At 48.0% G+C, this 15874-nt stretch overlaps 1 protein-coding gene across 1 annotated transcript in view; it reads right to left on the reverse strand.

Moving 5' to 3' along the window:
- The window catches only part of LOC138528394 (zinc finger protein 182-like), a 387214-nt gene that overhangs the window by 133459 nt on the left and 237881 nt on the right, over nt 1–15874 (reverse strand). Inside the window, exon 2 of the mRNA XM_069639992.1 lies at nt 7826–7881. The gene's annotated coding sequence lies outside the window, so the exon portion shown is untranslated. The remainder of the gene's footprint in view (nt 1–7825; nt 7882–15874) is intronic.

The raw sequence follows: 15874 nt of genomic DNA on the forward strand, positions 1-15874 counted from the left end.
TTCAATAAGTAGAAGAGGTTGGTCTTGGGGTGTAGAAATTCCAACACCAATCCAATTGATTGTTCACCATCTAACATCTCAATTAGCTAATACATTTACTGTACTCAGGGATGGTCTTTAATTTATGTAAAGGTGCATTTAGTGGCACTATCTGCATACACATCCTGGTAGAAGATGCCAGTTGTTAAAGCCTTCATGGAATGAGTAAAATGATGATCATCCTCCAGTTGTTAACCCACTGCCTGGATGGGATTTAAATGTGGTACTAAGCAAGCTCATGGGTCCTACGTTTGAGCCAATGCACGAAGCATCCCTTAAAGACCTCGCCTACTAGGTGGCCTTTCTTATAGCCATCACTTCTATTCATAGAATACATTTCTAAATTTCATGCAAACTAATCCATTGAATTACCAGCGTTCTTTAAGAACCCTCAAAGCTCAGGAGAAAGCTCTTCAAAACAATCAGCGTCCAGATGCCGCCAGGTTCGGTGCACTTTACAAAATGTTAAAATAAATAACTACATAGAAGTAGGGCAGTCATGTACTACCTTAATAAAACAAAGCCATTAAGAAAAACAGATCAGTTCTTAGTTTCTCTGGTGGTCGGAAGAGAAGGGGACCCTGTCCCAAAGGCTACTATCTGCAGGTGGATTGTTAGGTGTATCCAACAGTGTTACACCCTGTCAAACAAAATACTTCACACCTCGGGTGCACAGTACACAAAGAACTGGTGCTACCTTAGCTTTCATTGCAAATGCACCATTGCAAGCTATTTGTAAAGCAGTTATATGGAGCTCAGTTCACACAGAATTATTGTGTTGACACACAAGCCAGGAATGATTCACAGGTGGGACACACCGTGTTAAAGCACTGGTTTGCTTCTGTTCCTCCAGTCTGCCCACCTTCTTCGGGTACTGCTAGCTAGTCTAAGCAAAGCATATGATTCTAAGCAGATCCACAAGGCTCAGAAGACGAACATTACCTTCCAGTAATAGTCTTTCTGATGCTTGTATCTTCTTAGATTCACATGCACCTGTCCGTCCTCCCCACTCTGGAATTTACTGGTATCACAAACAGGTTTCATGACATAGGTCACCCTTTTCAGCACAATCACTGTTCCACTATGAACTTTATGCATCCTCAGGTTATGAAAAATGCAACAATCTGAGGACCTCGACACGTGAAGGGTCATGAGCACTGTACACGTCACAGTAGGTGTAGTATAACAGGAATGCCCCGTCGACGTTCTATCTTCGAAAAGAAATAATCTAACACTTGCACCAGCCACTAGATGACAGCCTACAAAGCAAGCATGTGAATCAAGATACAAGCATCCGAAAGAACATTACTGGAAGATAATATTTGATTATATATATATATATATGTATATATATACATATAATACATCATATTTCTGATGCTTGTATCTGCTTAGATTACATGCTGTGCATAGGCTGACATCTAGTGGAGGCTGCGGAGTATTACAGTTTGTTTTCGAAACTCGAAAAGGGCGTCGAACTAGGGGGTGCCAGTAATACTATCCCTAGTGTGACGTCAACTGTACCCATGATCCCTCACGCGTGTAGGACCCTCAGATTGTATTTTTTCTGACATGAGGTAGCATGAGGAGTAGCGCGAGTACAGAGTATCTAAGCAGATAGGTCGGTAAGGCTACAAGCTTCCATGCGCCTTCTCTCAGAGGGGAGGAAGGGCGGGCACATGTGAATCTAAGCAGATACAAGCATCAGAAATACGATTACGGTGAGTAATGTATCCCTTCCTAGGCTTGTGGAATCTGCTTAGATGAGAGGCTGTGCATAGATTAGCGAGCAGTGTTAGAAGAAGGAGGTGGGATGTGAGAAGGGTCATGAGCGAACAAATGTCTTAGAACCGCTTGTCCCACTTGAGTATCCGTCTTGGAATGAGTGTCAATGCAGTAGTGCCGAGTAAAAGTGTGAATAGAGCTCCATGTAGCTGCTTTGCAAATGGTGTCAAGGGGTACATTTGCAATGAAAGCCAGTGTGGCCCCAGTACCTCTTGTAGAGTGGGCCCTTGGCGTAAAAGGCAGTGTTTTTTCTGAAAGGGAGTAACACAGCTGGATACATTTGACTATCCATTTAGAGATGGCACCTTTAGAGACGCGATCTCCTCTGCCTGTAGCTATGGAGACGAACAGTTGATCTGTCTTTCTTAACGATCTGGTCTTGTCTACGTAGTAGAGGACCGCTCTTCTCACATCTAATGTGTGTAGTTTCACCTCAGCAGAGCTCTTGGGTTCTTGGAAGAAGGCCGGTAGCTCAATGGACTGATTAACATGGAATTTAGAAATAAACTTAGGTGAGAACCTAGGGTGAGTCTGTAGAACCAGTTTATCCTTATGCACAGTAAAGAAAGGATCCTGCACTGACCGAGCTTGAATTTCACTGACCCGTCTTATGGATGTAATGGCTACTAAGAAGGCCGTTTTATAAGGTTGTGTTGATTTGTTTATTCTGGCTCCAAATAACAAATCCTTTCCACTTATCAAAGTAACAGTGCCTTGTGTTAGGTTTTCTTGATTCTTTTAAGATATCCATACATCTCTGGGGTAAATTGAGATGCCCGAATTCTATGACTTCAGGAGCCATGCTGCCAAGTTCAACGAGTTCGGTTGAGGATACACGGTTTGTCCTTCGTGCTGGGAGAGTAGGTTGTACCAGCACGGGAGTCTGATGGGGTCAGACACCGCCAGTCTGCGTAGGTGTGGGAACCATGGTTGTCTCGCCCACATAGGAGCAACTAGGATGAGAATCATCGATTCTCTGTGTATCTTGTTGACCACCTTCGTCATCAGAGGGGTTGGTGGAAAAGCATAGGCAAACATCCTTTACCAGTTCATCCATAGTGCGTTCCCCTTGGAGCCTGGCTTGGGAAACCTGGATGCGAATTCTGGACGTTGTCTGTTTTCGCTTGTGGCAAATAGGTCTATAGTGAGGAAACCCCAGTGAGAGAACATATCTTCTACGACTTCTTCGTGTAGACGCCATTCGTGTTCCTCTGGGAGGGGATCTCTGCTCAAAGCTTCCACTAGTGAATTGAGACACCCTGGAACATGTTGAGACGACGGGTAAATGTTCCGTCTGAGTGCCCATATCCAAATTTTCTGGCCAAGCCTGGACAGATTTGGCGAACGAGTGCCCCCTTGTTTGTTTATGTAAAACATAGTCGTCGTGCTGTCTGTTAGGATCTGCACTGACAGGTTGGATAGGTGGGGTTCGAATGCCCGAAGCACTCTGAAGACTGCCAGAATTTCTAGCAGGTTGATGTGATTCTGAGCCACTGTGTGAGACCAGAGACCCTCAGCTGTGTGGTGAAGGAGGTGTGCTCCCCACCCTGACAGGGACGCGTCTGTTCTGACTACGGACGGTATTTCTGGGTCGTAAAAGGGTTTCACCATAGAAAGATTCCCTCTTTTCCACCAATGAAGACTCTGTACTAGTGTTGGCGAAACGACCACTAGATCGTCCCACTGACCACTTGCCTGAGACAACTGTTTCGGCCAACCATTCCTGCATGGGTCGCATGCGCAGGCGCGTGTGGGGAACCAGGTAAATGCATGATGACATAGCAAACATTGCTTTGCGCACCCTCATCTGACGACCGGATTGATATTGAGGAATTTGGAGTAACAGATTCCGAATTCTTTCCTCTGAAGGAAAAGCCAACCCCTCTTTGCTGTTTAGGACAGCTCCTAGGAACTGTTTGGAGGTGCTTGGCACCAGACTTGATTTTTTCTCGTTGATGGAGAAGCCCAATTGGAAGAGGAGGTTGATTGTTCTTTGAATGTTTGATCTGCAAATTACGGGGGTTTCCCCTGTGATGAGCCAGTCGTCCCGGTAAGGGTACACTGGGATTGCCTCCCTGCGTAGGTGCGCCGCCACCACCGCCAGTACCTTGGTGAATACCCTTGGAGCCGAGGCTTTTCCGAAGGGCAGCACCTTGAACTGGTAGTGCTGGTTGTCTACTTTGAAGCGCAAGAATCTTCTGTGCGCTGTGGGCATGAAAATATGAAAATAAGCATCTTTCATATCCAATGTTGCCATGTAATCTCCTCTTTTTAGTAGGGGGATTACTTCCTGGAGTATAGTCATACGAAATTTTTGTGGCTTGACATACTTGTTTGCAGAGCGCAAGTCTAATACTGGGCGCACCGTTAGATCTTTTTTTGGCACAAGGAAGTAAGTTGAATAAATACCCTTGTTTACCTGGTTGCCCGGGACGAGTTCCATCGCATCCTTTGCAAGAAGAATGGCGATCTCCTCGAGGAGGATTCTTTGGTGCTCCAAGGAGTGTATCTTCTGTCTTGGAGGATGGTCGCGGGGGTGTTCCAATAGTTCGATACAGTATCCCGTGGACACTGTGGACAGCACCCATCTGTCCGAAGTGATCCCTTCCAATGCGTGCGTGAAGATGGAAATGCACCCCCCCTACTGGGGATGCATGGAAAGAGATCCGGAGCGGAACGTCACTGTTTGTTGGGAGGCGTAGCTCCTCTACATGGGCTGCCTCTCCCCCTACCATGGCCCCTCTTTTGACCTCTTGCGAAACTCTGGGTAGCTTGTTGGTTGCCACCCGACAATGTTCCTTGGTTCTGAAAGTAATGGGACCCTCTCTGGGAGTTTTGGCCGCGAGAGCGACGAAAAGTATTATTTCCCCACTGGTTTGTGGGTTTGTTTGTTAGTTGGCCAAGGGACTTTAAGGTGTCATATTCGTCCTTAGCCGTTTTTAGCGCCTCCTCCACTGCTTTTCCAAACAGGACGTTTGGTTCCACCGGTATGTCAATGAGGGTGGCTTGGGTCTCGGGTTTAAACCCAGACTACCTCAGCCAAGCCCGTCTTTTGATCACTGTGCTTTCTGCTATCAGCCTCCCTGCATTGTCTGCTGCATCGAAGTTAGCCTTGAGAATGCATCCGGACACTGATCTTCCTTCCGACTCAATCTGTGCCAACTGGCTGCTTAGAGGTTCTGGAGCGGAGGCAATGAGGGCAGCTACCTGTTCCCATTGGTGGCAGTTGTAGCTTGCCAGCAAAGTGGTGGTGTTGGCAATACGTGCTTGGTATGCCGAAGTGGATGCCACCTTCCTTCCTAGCCCATATATTCTCTTGCTCTCCTTGTCCGGGGGAGCTTCTGAAGATGCTAGTGGTGTTCCCACCCTCTTCCTGGTGGTTGTAACCACTAATGAGTTGGGTTTTAGCTGACCGCTTATGTAAGTGGGTCGGAGGGAGCAGCCCTGAATAACTTTTCTATTCGTGGGTTAACTGCCCGGGTAAGATTAGGTGTGAGCAGAGAAGGATTGATTCGGCGTTGAATAGATTTTAGAATGGGGATAGCCTGGGCAATGGATCTTTTATCCCCTAGAATTTGCTCCGCAAAATCTCTCTCTTCTTGGCCCCGTGGGAATAGGGGAGTCGAGACTATAGGCCTCCGCCTCGTCTTCCTCCTCCTCTTCCTGGTCCTCATCATCTCCATAATAATCAACCCTGACCTGGTCATCTAGTATTTGTACTTCTGAATCCTCACCATACTGCTGGTAAGATTCCCACTGAATGGGTCTGAAATCAGCCCCTGAACTGGAGTCTCAGTACAGAGTCTCTTAGTAGGAGGTTGAGGGTCTTTGGATCTCGAAGGGGCAGAGGTAGCAGGGGTATTGTGATAGCTCTGCAAGTAATTAGGGTCTATTTCGTAAAAATCTACAAAAAAAAGACATTCTCCTCATTACTCTGTCAATGTCTTCCGAGTTCCATTCTTTGGAACTGGGAATTACCCTTTCCTACTGTGGTTCCTCCTCTAATCCCATATCCTGGGGAGTGGGAGGGACAATCTTTGGCCTAGTGACAGGGGCCTTGGACTTTTCTAAAGACTTGGGGTGTTTCTCCTTCTGAACCTGGTGTTCAGAGGCTTTTTTATGTTGTTTTTCCCCCTTTCCCATGTGTAGAGGAATGTTTTCCTGACCCCTTGGATTTTCCGGAATCTTTTGACGCCTGGCGGCGAGAATCGGAGGAGGGATCATGAGATTCGGGAGTCTTGGCTGTGGGGCGTGGAATCTCAGAGGCAGACGTCGAACGAGCTACTGAAGTAGCCGTCGAACGTGCTGCCTGGGGGTAGAGGTTGGATTCGTCTTCCGACGACCATACCTCCGTGACTTTAGATAGTGTGGCACTCTTAGCAATCGTGGATGGTTGCTGTGTGTCATGGGGCGACCGTGACCTGGAATGCCCAGAGGACACCGATTCGGCGGACCGCTCTCTATGTGCCTTTTTATTCCGATCACTCGGCACGTGTCGAATCTCAGGAGGGGTTAGTGGGTTTAGTGGAAGAGGGGTGGGTAGCGCTCTTGCCACCGGGTATTGTCCCATAACTGACCCACCGGTCAGTCCTCCGAGGTCGGGGGCTTGCGTTTGGGTGCCTGCCAACACCCCTGTGCCCTCGCCGCCCGAAACGGCAGCGTTGCTGCCATCGCTGAAGGAACCCACTGCGTCCATGGCCTCGAGTTGCCTGGCGTAGTGGGCCCAACGCTTGGTGGAGCGGTCCTTAAGTGTCTTGGCTTTGAAGAGATTACAAGCTCTACAATTTGCCTCGGGGTGGTCCCTTGGAAGACACAGGTTACAGGTGTTATGTTTATCTACCATGGGGAACTTACGGGTAGAATTTAAATGGAGTACTCTCCATATGTCAATATCTGGCAGCAGGCGGGTATATGTAGGAAAACTAGTGTGTGAGAGTATGTCCACCCCCCACGCTCCCTACTTGCAGGGCCGAGGCCAGAGGCCTTCCAAGGCCCAAAGTCCGTTGAGTAGTCTCGACGGCTGTTCTTCCTTGGTCTCAAGTACCGGCGTCGATCTCCGGCGATCTTCGATGTGGGGTTTGAGAACAAGGATTTTTTGATAATTCTATGATAAATGGCTAAAAGCCAGGGAACTCCGAAACTATGCTACCGACAAGTATGGCGAAAAAACAATCTGAGGGTCCTACACGCGTGAGGGATCATGGGTACAGTGGACGTCACACTAGGGATAGTATTACTGGCACGTCCTAGTTCGACGCCCCTTTTCGAGTTTCGAAAAACAAACTGTAATACTCTGCCGCTTCCACTAGATGTCGGCCTATGCACAGCATGTGATCTAAGCAGATTCCACAAGCATCAGAAATATATATATACACACACACACATATATATATATATACATACCTACACACACACACAAGGCATTATAGTTAAAGGTAGATCACACTTAAACACTGATGCAAGGCATATATTAAGCATCACATTTTATGCTGTGCAACACTTCATGGTAACCAATTACTTTCACAATTAATACTGTTGACTATTCAATTCCCCACTTTAAGAAAACACAACTTTTATTGCCTTCTCCATTAAAGCATCACTCTTCCCCAGCTCCTTCCTAGAGTCCCGCCTAGCGCAAAAGGGGCTGGTGGAGAGCACAGTAGTGATGATCCAACCATTTACTTCAATACTTCAGTTAACGCTCTTTGAAGGACAATTGTTCCAATATATATAACAGAATAAAGTAAAACTGAAGTACTTTGATTTCTTCCATAGCAATATCTTTTTCATTGCAATTGTATTTTTATGTGGCAAATGTTTCAGAATTTCTATAAACAAGGAACACACATGAATAGTCAAGGCATGCCACATGCTTATATGTTATATTACATGCTTCTATGGTATAATTGTACAAAAAGTACAAATGGCAATCCATAACTTATTTTAATCGCCTAAAACTCAAAGCTCCAATCTCATTTTGCAAGAAGAAAGAATTGCTTACATTTCTTGCTGCAATTGTTTTGATAACCCAACGAGTTCCAAGGACAAACCAGGTATCTGCCAAGAAACGAAATCGAAAATTAGGTCCCGTAGAACAGAAATGCTTCTTTCAGTTGACATATGACGTGTTACAAAACTTCAGACGGGCAAAGCTTTGAACAATAATTAGCACATAAATGAAACAAAAGTAGTACTAATGAACCCCACATATTACAGCAAGATTGTTTTTTTTTTAAAACGTCTTTTTATTGGTTTTCAACAAACGTATACAATTCAAACATAACACCCCTCTCCCCTCCTCCGTGGGCTGTATGGGCGCATATCCGATCGGGGCCCAAAGATCGCTTAACCCTTTCAGCATAGGTCCAATAATTTAGGACGTTGGGGGCACCATTGTCCTCTGAAATCCTCATTTAAAAGGGTTAGAACCTCCCCCTAGTCTCTAGAGAAATGCAGTAGAATAATTGTTCATTGCATATGTTGCCCATTCCAGTGCCAAAGAGTCCCAAACCTTCCTGTACAAGTCTTGGATTGTGGAGACGACTTCGCCCTTCCACCTCTGACGAATTAGCAGCATGGCAGCCAGAGTTAACATCACCAAATCCGTATATGTTGTATGCGGATGATTTGGTGCTACTGTCACAAACACCTCAGGGGCTACAACGCATGTTGGAGAAGTTGGGGAACTATGCCTGCAAAAACAGCCTGAGTATTAATGTGAGTAAATCCCAGGTATTAACATGTAAACCTTCGATAACTAGTAAGAGGTTTCAAGTCAATCACAAATGGTCAATCCAAGACATAACGTTGGAAAAAGTCTCAGAGTATAAATATCTGGGAACCCTAATCATGCATAGTCAACGTAAGGGTGACGATTGTGCAAGGTCTCTGCGGAAGTTATCGCAGCTGATCTCACAGACTAGAATAATAATTTAAAAGTATGGGAAATTGACGTTAAAACATGCACTTGACTTTTATAAGATGCAAGTGTCCCCGATCTTGTTGTATGGGGTGGAAGGAATGGTACTAAATAAATCTCACCCATAGAACGCTCTTGAATCCAAATATTGGAAAGAGACTATCAGTACCAAAGGCAGTTCCGATTGCACTGATTAGGTACGCGTTGGGCCTGTTGTCCCTCTACGCCCAGGCAAGTTGGAGACAATGTGCGTTATTGCGAAAATGCTTATTGGGGGTCAACACGAGTACCATCTTAGAAGTGTTAGCCTCTGCCCTGCTGAAATTAAGAATTAAATTTGCGAGAGAATGGCTCAATTTTGTGTTAAATTGTCTGGCCAAGGCGGAGGTATCACTTGAATTGTTACTGCTGAATCCGGACCGGGCTAAAAGAAAGATATATTACGTAGACTGGGCTGAGACGCTTGCTACTTGCAACCTTTATAAAGACTTTGATATCTGGTCTTTTGGCATAAAACCTTATGGGAGAATGGCGTCGTACCTGGTAAAATGTCCATCACCCGAGACTAGGGCTGAATTTCTAAGGTTCAGACTTAATCTGTGGGGCACGCGTGAGGTATTGGCCCGGCATAAAGTCATAACTGCAGCACATAACTACTGTAGATATTGCTTAGATACTTCACAAAAGGAAACCCGTCAGCATCTTTTAATTGACTGCCCGGCTTTAAGGGAGGTCCGGAATAGATGCTTCCTTAAAATTCTCACTTTTCACATTCATACCTCAAGTGAGAGTAGATTGCAAATAATATATTCATCTTCAAGAGAACGTGTCCAAATTGCAGTGATATAATTCTTTAGAGTGATTCTCCCGAAAGTTGAAGCCACAGGGAGTCAAATTGACATAATGCTTCCTTAGACTCACAAGTCATAAAGTCTGCTGTGAGATAGGATGTTGGTTCCATCTTAGGAGGTTTGAGTGAATTTTATGTTAAGAGGATTGGTTGGACCCGAATATTCCTTTGGCCTAATGGAGCGGGAATAGTTTAAATTGTTAGGGGGAATACGTTTTTATCGTGTTTTTTTATATTTGTTATGCAATTTGGATTCATTTGTTATTTGTATATTTGTTTTAGGAAAACTTGTGTTGTATGAATTGTGTAATTGTTGTATAAATGGTGATAAAATATTTGAAAAGTTGCTATGCAACTAAAACAAATAAACTAAAAAATAAAAAAAAGTTATCATCCTTGCCTTTCTGCAGCCCCACCTCTCCCCTGCCTCTGTGCCTACATCCAACCCTAGTAGGACTTCCTCTGGTGGTACTGTTTCCTTGTCCCCAAAGGCCTGGGCCTCCTGTACCTCCCTCTGGTCCAGTTTCGGGCATCTCCACCATATGTGTGACCATGTGCCCTCCCCACCGTACCTCCTCCAGGATTCTGTGAGGTCCCAGGATATATCTTGTGGAGTTGTGTCGGTGTATAGTGCCACCTGTATAGCAATTTGTACCAGCATTTCTGTAGCTGAGTTGCCTTAACTACCTTGGGTATCCTTTTCCATAATTCCTCCCACTCTTCCCTTGAGAGATCTCTCCCCAGGGTTCCCTGCCACCGTGCCATGTAATGCCATGCCGCTCGGGGGGTAGCCTTGTCCAAGGTTTTGTACAAACTAGAGATAAGCTCCTTGAAGCCGTCCTGGGTCACTAGGAAGTTTTCAAATAGGGTAAGGTCAACGCTTGCCACTGCTTTAACAGTTGGGTCTAGGAGCCAATGCTGCAGCTGAAGTACCTGTGCCTTTCTATTTCACCCACCGAAGCACTTTTTACACTCGTGAATGGCCTAATATCCGTTCCCTGAAACATGTCATTTTTTGCACCCCGCCCCCCCTGCCATTGAAGGCTCCCGTCTCTGTCCCAGGAGTGAAGTCTGGGTTGTTGAATATGGGAGTGAATGGGGACGGAAATGTCGTAATTTCATATTTCCCTGCTAGTCTATTCCATGTGTCTGCTACGGTATCGTACAAAAATATTGCTCTCATTTGTGCGCCCCCGCAGTCACTGCGACTTTGGAGGCGCACAAAATGAGGGTGACATTTACTGCACCCAAGCAGAGCGGGGCTGTCCCCTGCTCTTCCTGGGCACAATAATGGGAGTCGCGAGTTGCGGGGGACACAAGAAACGAAAAGGAAAAAAAAGCACCCTGTGGCGTCAGCTCCAACCCACGTTAGTGGGAGAAGCCGACACCACAGGGATCACAGAGTGCGGGCGGCACACGCAGAAGTGTGCCACCCTAAAGGTACCTGGGGTGGGGGGGGTTGGGAGGGGTAATGCAGGCCAGGGGAAGTGAGCACAGTGATCCACATGATCACTACGCCGTGCCGAAACTGCCGTCAGCATTTTCGACGCCGCAGTTGCGGGCAGAGCCGTGATCACATAGATCTGTCTGCTACTAGTTTAGTAATAGTGCTCATGTACATATGATTTGGCCTGTGCTGTCGCGGCAGCCACAGCGCTGCCTCCAGTTCATTCTTCACCACTGCCCGATACATTCTCACCCACTGTCAACCCCCCTCAAACCCCCTCCGGAGAACCATTCTCACAGTTGGGACGCCTCATAGTACAGTCTGAAATTCGGTAGTGCCATCTCTCCTTCCGCCCTCGGGGACGGCCGTAATGCCCGACTGAACCTAGCTCTCTTGCCATCCCATATGAAGTCTGTTGCTTTCCTGAGCTCACAAAAGAATTTGTTCGGGATTGGCACCGGGAGTGCCTGAAATGGGTAGAGGAGTCTAGGGAGGGTCACCTTCACCGCCACTATTCTGCCCATCCAGCGCCTTCCATTTTAAGAGATCCGCCTTAATGGTTGCCAGGATGGGTAGTTGGCTCCGTACCAGCCTGCTAAATGAAGTGATCTTAATTCCTAGATATCATATTCCCCCAGGGCTCCATTTAAATGGTGATTCTGCCTTTAGCCCCTCCGTTTCCCTGCCCCTTACTGTGAGGTTCAACAGCTCTGATTTGATTATGTTTATCTTGAGGCCCGAGGACTTCCCAAAATCTGCTAAGATGTCCCTGCTTGCCCTCAGCGATTCCCTAACGTGCGCCAGAGATAGGAGCATGTCATCGATAAAAGTTGCTACCTTGTGCTGTATTGCACTGAACAGTATCCCATACACTTCAGATGATTCCCCAAGTAATTCCACCAATGGTACTAAGTATATTGCATACGGCAGGGGCAACAGGGGCCATCCCTGCCTGGTCCCCCAACTCAATTGAAAATGGCTGGTCATTAACCCGTTGATCAGGAGACGCGCTGAGGGGGAGTTGTAGTTTGCCGGGTCCATTCGCAGGAAGCTTCCCCCCGCCCCAACCCCATCCTTTCCTTCACCCAAAATAGAAAGGGCCATTTCACTCGGTCAAAGACCTTCTCTGCGTTAAGGGATAATAAGACTGCAGGGACCGAAAGTTTATTCATCTTTTACACTAGGTGTGCTATCAAATGTCTGCCTCCCCTGTACAAAGCTGGATTGATCCAGGTGGATCAATGTTGGCAGTACTCCCTCCTAATCTGTTGGCCAGAATTAATCTGTAGATTTTTGCCTCGACATTCATCAACGCAATTGGCTTGCATGATGTGCATTTCTTGTGGTCTTTATTGGCTTTGGGGAGGAGAATGATCTTCACCTCCTCCATGGACGCCAAGATTCTGCCTCATTTCCAGGAAATGGTTAAAGAGGGCAGTCATTGGTAGGAACAGTACTCCCATAAATGTCTTGTAGTATTTGGCTGTAAAGCCATAGGGCCCTGGCATCTTGTTGGGAGGGAGGTCCTTTATCACCCTCCGGATCTCATCCTCCGATGTCCTGCCCTAGGTGCTTATTTTCATCCTCCCCTATTTTTGGGAGAAGGGTCCTTCCCAGAATGTCCGCCTGGACCCCTCGGATGGGTTCTGGGACCTGTATAGCTCCTTATCGTAGTTGACAAAGCACTCCTGAATCTTTTCTGTGCGAGTGTGGTGGGACCCTTGGTCATCTGTTCTATTTGCTTCATATGCCTCCACTTCGGCTTCTAATTGGGCTTCGAGGGCTCTCAATTGTCTATCCCTTTGTGCTTTTCAGGGCGATAAACACCCCTCTGGTCGTGGCTTTGAATACATCCCACTGGATGCTTTCCCCGTGTCTGAGGCTTTGTTGATGGCGGAAAAACTCTGATCTTCCCTTCCAGCTCTTCCCTAATTACTGAGTCCCACACAAGTTCTCCCGGTACCTTCCATCCCCATATCCCAGGATTTTGCCCGGATAGCTGCAAGTCCATTGTGACCACTGCGTGGTATGCAATCCCCAGTGGGACCACCTCGATACCTGAGACTACAACCAATAAAGGGGGCCGACACCCATATGTAGTCGATGCAAGATGGAGTCATACGTACGTTGGAAAAAAGTGAATCCCTCACTGTTCCCCCTCCACCCCCCTCCATACATCCCGCAGCCCAAGGGCCTCAAACCTGTCTTTCAACGGACCCGATGCCACCACCCCCTACAGGTACTCCCACTTACCCCCTTACTTCTATCGAGTTCCCTGGACCATGCTACATTGAAATCGCCCATCAGTATCATGTTCCCTTGGGCAAATCTGTCTAGAACCTCCAACACGTCCCTCAAAAACCCCTCTTGCCCGACATTTGGGGCATAGATGGACACCAGTGTGTATGTCACCCCCACTTATTCCCCCAGCACGATTATATATCTTCCCCCTTTTATCCGCCCAGGAAGCTTTGATCCTAAAGTCTACCCAATCCCTTATGGCTAGTGCCAGTCCGCTTTTCATAGTTGGGTTTGATGCCTGACACAGTCGAGTAGCCCCTCAACCTTAATTGAGCCTGGTCTTCCTTCTGAAGGTGGGTCTCCTGGATCGCTAACACGTCTGGGGAGTATTTCTTAGTGAAGAGTCTCAGTTTTTCCCTTTGGAGATGGGAGTTGAGCCCCCTCACATTATGAGTGGACAACATGAATGGTTACCCTCCGGGTAGGTCCTCCCCTCATGACTCCCAGTGCTACTCCCTGCTCCCATCTCCTCCCCTACTCCACCCTTTCCCCTCTCACCGCCCCCTCTGTGCACTCCAATTCGGAATTTCATTGTTGCCCCTGCCCCCTCCCCCACTCTCCCCGCCCCCCACTGCCCTGCGTCCGCCCACTTCGTCCCTACAGCCATCCCCCACCCTAACTCAGGGATGTTGCCCCCTCCACCCTTCCTTTCCCCCTATCCCCTTCCTCTTCCCCACGGGCACTACCGCCCTAACTGAAACCAAGATGGAACGTCCTCCGGCGCTCCAATTGCCCTTTCCAAGCCTTCCTTGTCCACCAACCCCTGTTTATTTGATCAGAATACCAATCCTCTTCAATCGCTATTCCCCAACTTTCTTCCTCTCCCTCCCCCACCCACCTGTGTTTCTCCACCCTGTTTGGGCAGTGGGACCCATAGGGCAGTTCTTCGCCTGTGTCGTTCTCCCACTGTTGTACATTCCCATATTTGGGGTCTCGACCGATTCTCCGTCTGGGTAAGGTGGCCCTCATGAGGGCCCTGTGTCATGTCCAATTGCAGGAGGTCTTCTCCCTCCTGCACTGATGTAATGCATTTTTGGGCCCCTTTCCATTCGAATATCAGACAGAAGGGGAAAGTCAATTTGTAGTGATTCCTTTGCTGGCCAGTTCTCTTACCACTAGGCCCATCTGCCTTCCTTTGAGCAGCATGCTTCCTGCCTGGCCTGGTCCTGGAAGAGGGTGAATGTGGTGCATTTGTATGTGACCAGCTCCTGTGCCCTGGCTGCTCGCACGACCTCTTTCCTTCTGCGCATATCTTCAAAATACCACCAACACATCTCTTGACCTGCGATTGGGGCACAAGCCTGCCTGTGCGGTGGATTCTGTCCAATTCGATATTCTCCAGGGTCGTGCCTCCCAGGAGGGCAGCAAAGATTCTCTAAGTTTCTCCTTTTAAATCTCTGTCTGATACATCCTCAGGGAGGTTTTTGATTCTTATATTGATTCTTCTCTAGTGGTTCTCTAGTGGTTCTCCAGTGGTTCTCCATGTCCTCCATCTGCAATTCCAGGAGGTTCTGTGTGGCTACCTGGAGTTCTAGTGCTTCCCCCTGCAGAGTCATGTCTTTATCCATTTCTTGAAGCCCTTTTTCCAGGAGGTCCGTCTTTCCCCGAGTTGGCCAACCTCCTGTCTTATTTCTGTTAGAGCTATGTTAAGGTCCACTCTCATTAACTGAAATTGTTCCTGGAATGCTTTGGTTAATGTCGTTTGGAGGGACATCATGTGGTTAGGGAGGTCCTGTCTTGATATGGGTCCCGGGGGCTACATCCCGTAAGGCCCCTTGATCTAGTGCTTCTTGGGGCCCTTTACCAGGTCCTCACCCTTCTGCTGGGCCCCACATGGTAGGGATGGTGCCCGGCATGTCCTCTGCTGTTTAGGGACCTTCACTTTGGATGATTTAAACATCCGTTTCAAGCCCCCTGCCTTTCGTCTTCCTTCTGGACTCCCCCAAATGGTCAGTGCTTTCGTGCCGGGCCTCCTTGTCCCTTCTTTCTTGATATTTTGTTGGGCAGGTGACCCCTGCTCCTTCCTGCAATGCCTGCTGTGTCTTGTGTGTCCACCTGTGGACCTTTGCCCTGTGGGTGACCATGCGCGTGCCTTTCCTGCATGTGTACTCCCGGGTTGTCCCTTCCAGAGACAGCTGTGGCCAGAGCCGCCTCCATACTCCTCCGGTTTGCTCTTCCTCCCTCCTCAAGTGCCCCTGGGCTGCCGCCTATTCGCTCTCCGCTCCTTCCCCAGGGCCTTGTAGCTGCTGTCAAGGACGGCCCCCCGTATTTGCAGGATGACTCTGCCAGCTTCCGTCCTTTCGACTGAAGGCCCCCTCCCCATTTGTCTGGGGTTATCGAGTTCGGTCAGGGCTCTGGGTCAAATTCAAGCCCCTCGCCCCCCCGAGTCGAACCTTGATGACACAGGGGGTGCTCTGAGGAGGGCCCTTGGGCTTGCAACCAACCTTTCTTCTAGGGCTGGCTTGGTTCGCTGCCAGAGTTTCTGCTCCCTTCCTCCCCCTGCCACCCAGGGCTGCTTGTGGTTCAGTTCACC

This window comes from Ambystoma mexicanum, chromosome 1q (genome assembly GCF_040938575.1).
Source record: "Ambystoma mexicanum isolate Mex_15411 chromosome 1q, UKY_AmexF1_1, whole genome shotgun sequence".
Classification (NCBI taxonomy): domain Eukaryota; kingdom Metazoa; phylum Chordata; class Amphibia; order Caudata; family Ambystomatidae; genus Ambystoma; species Ambystoma mexicanum.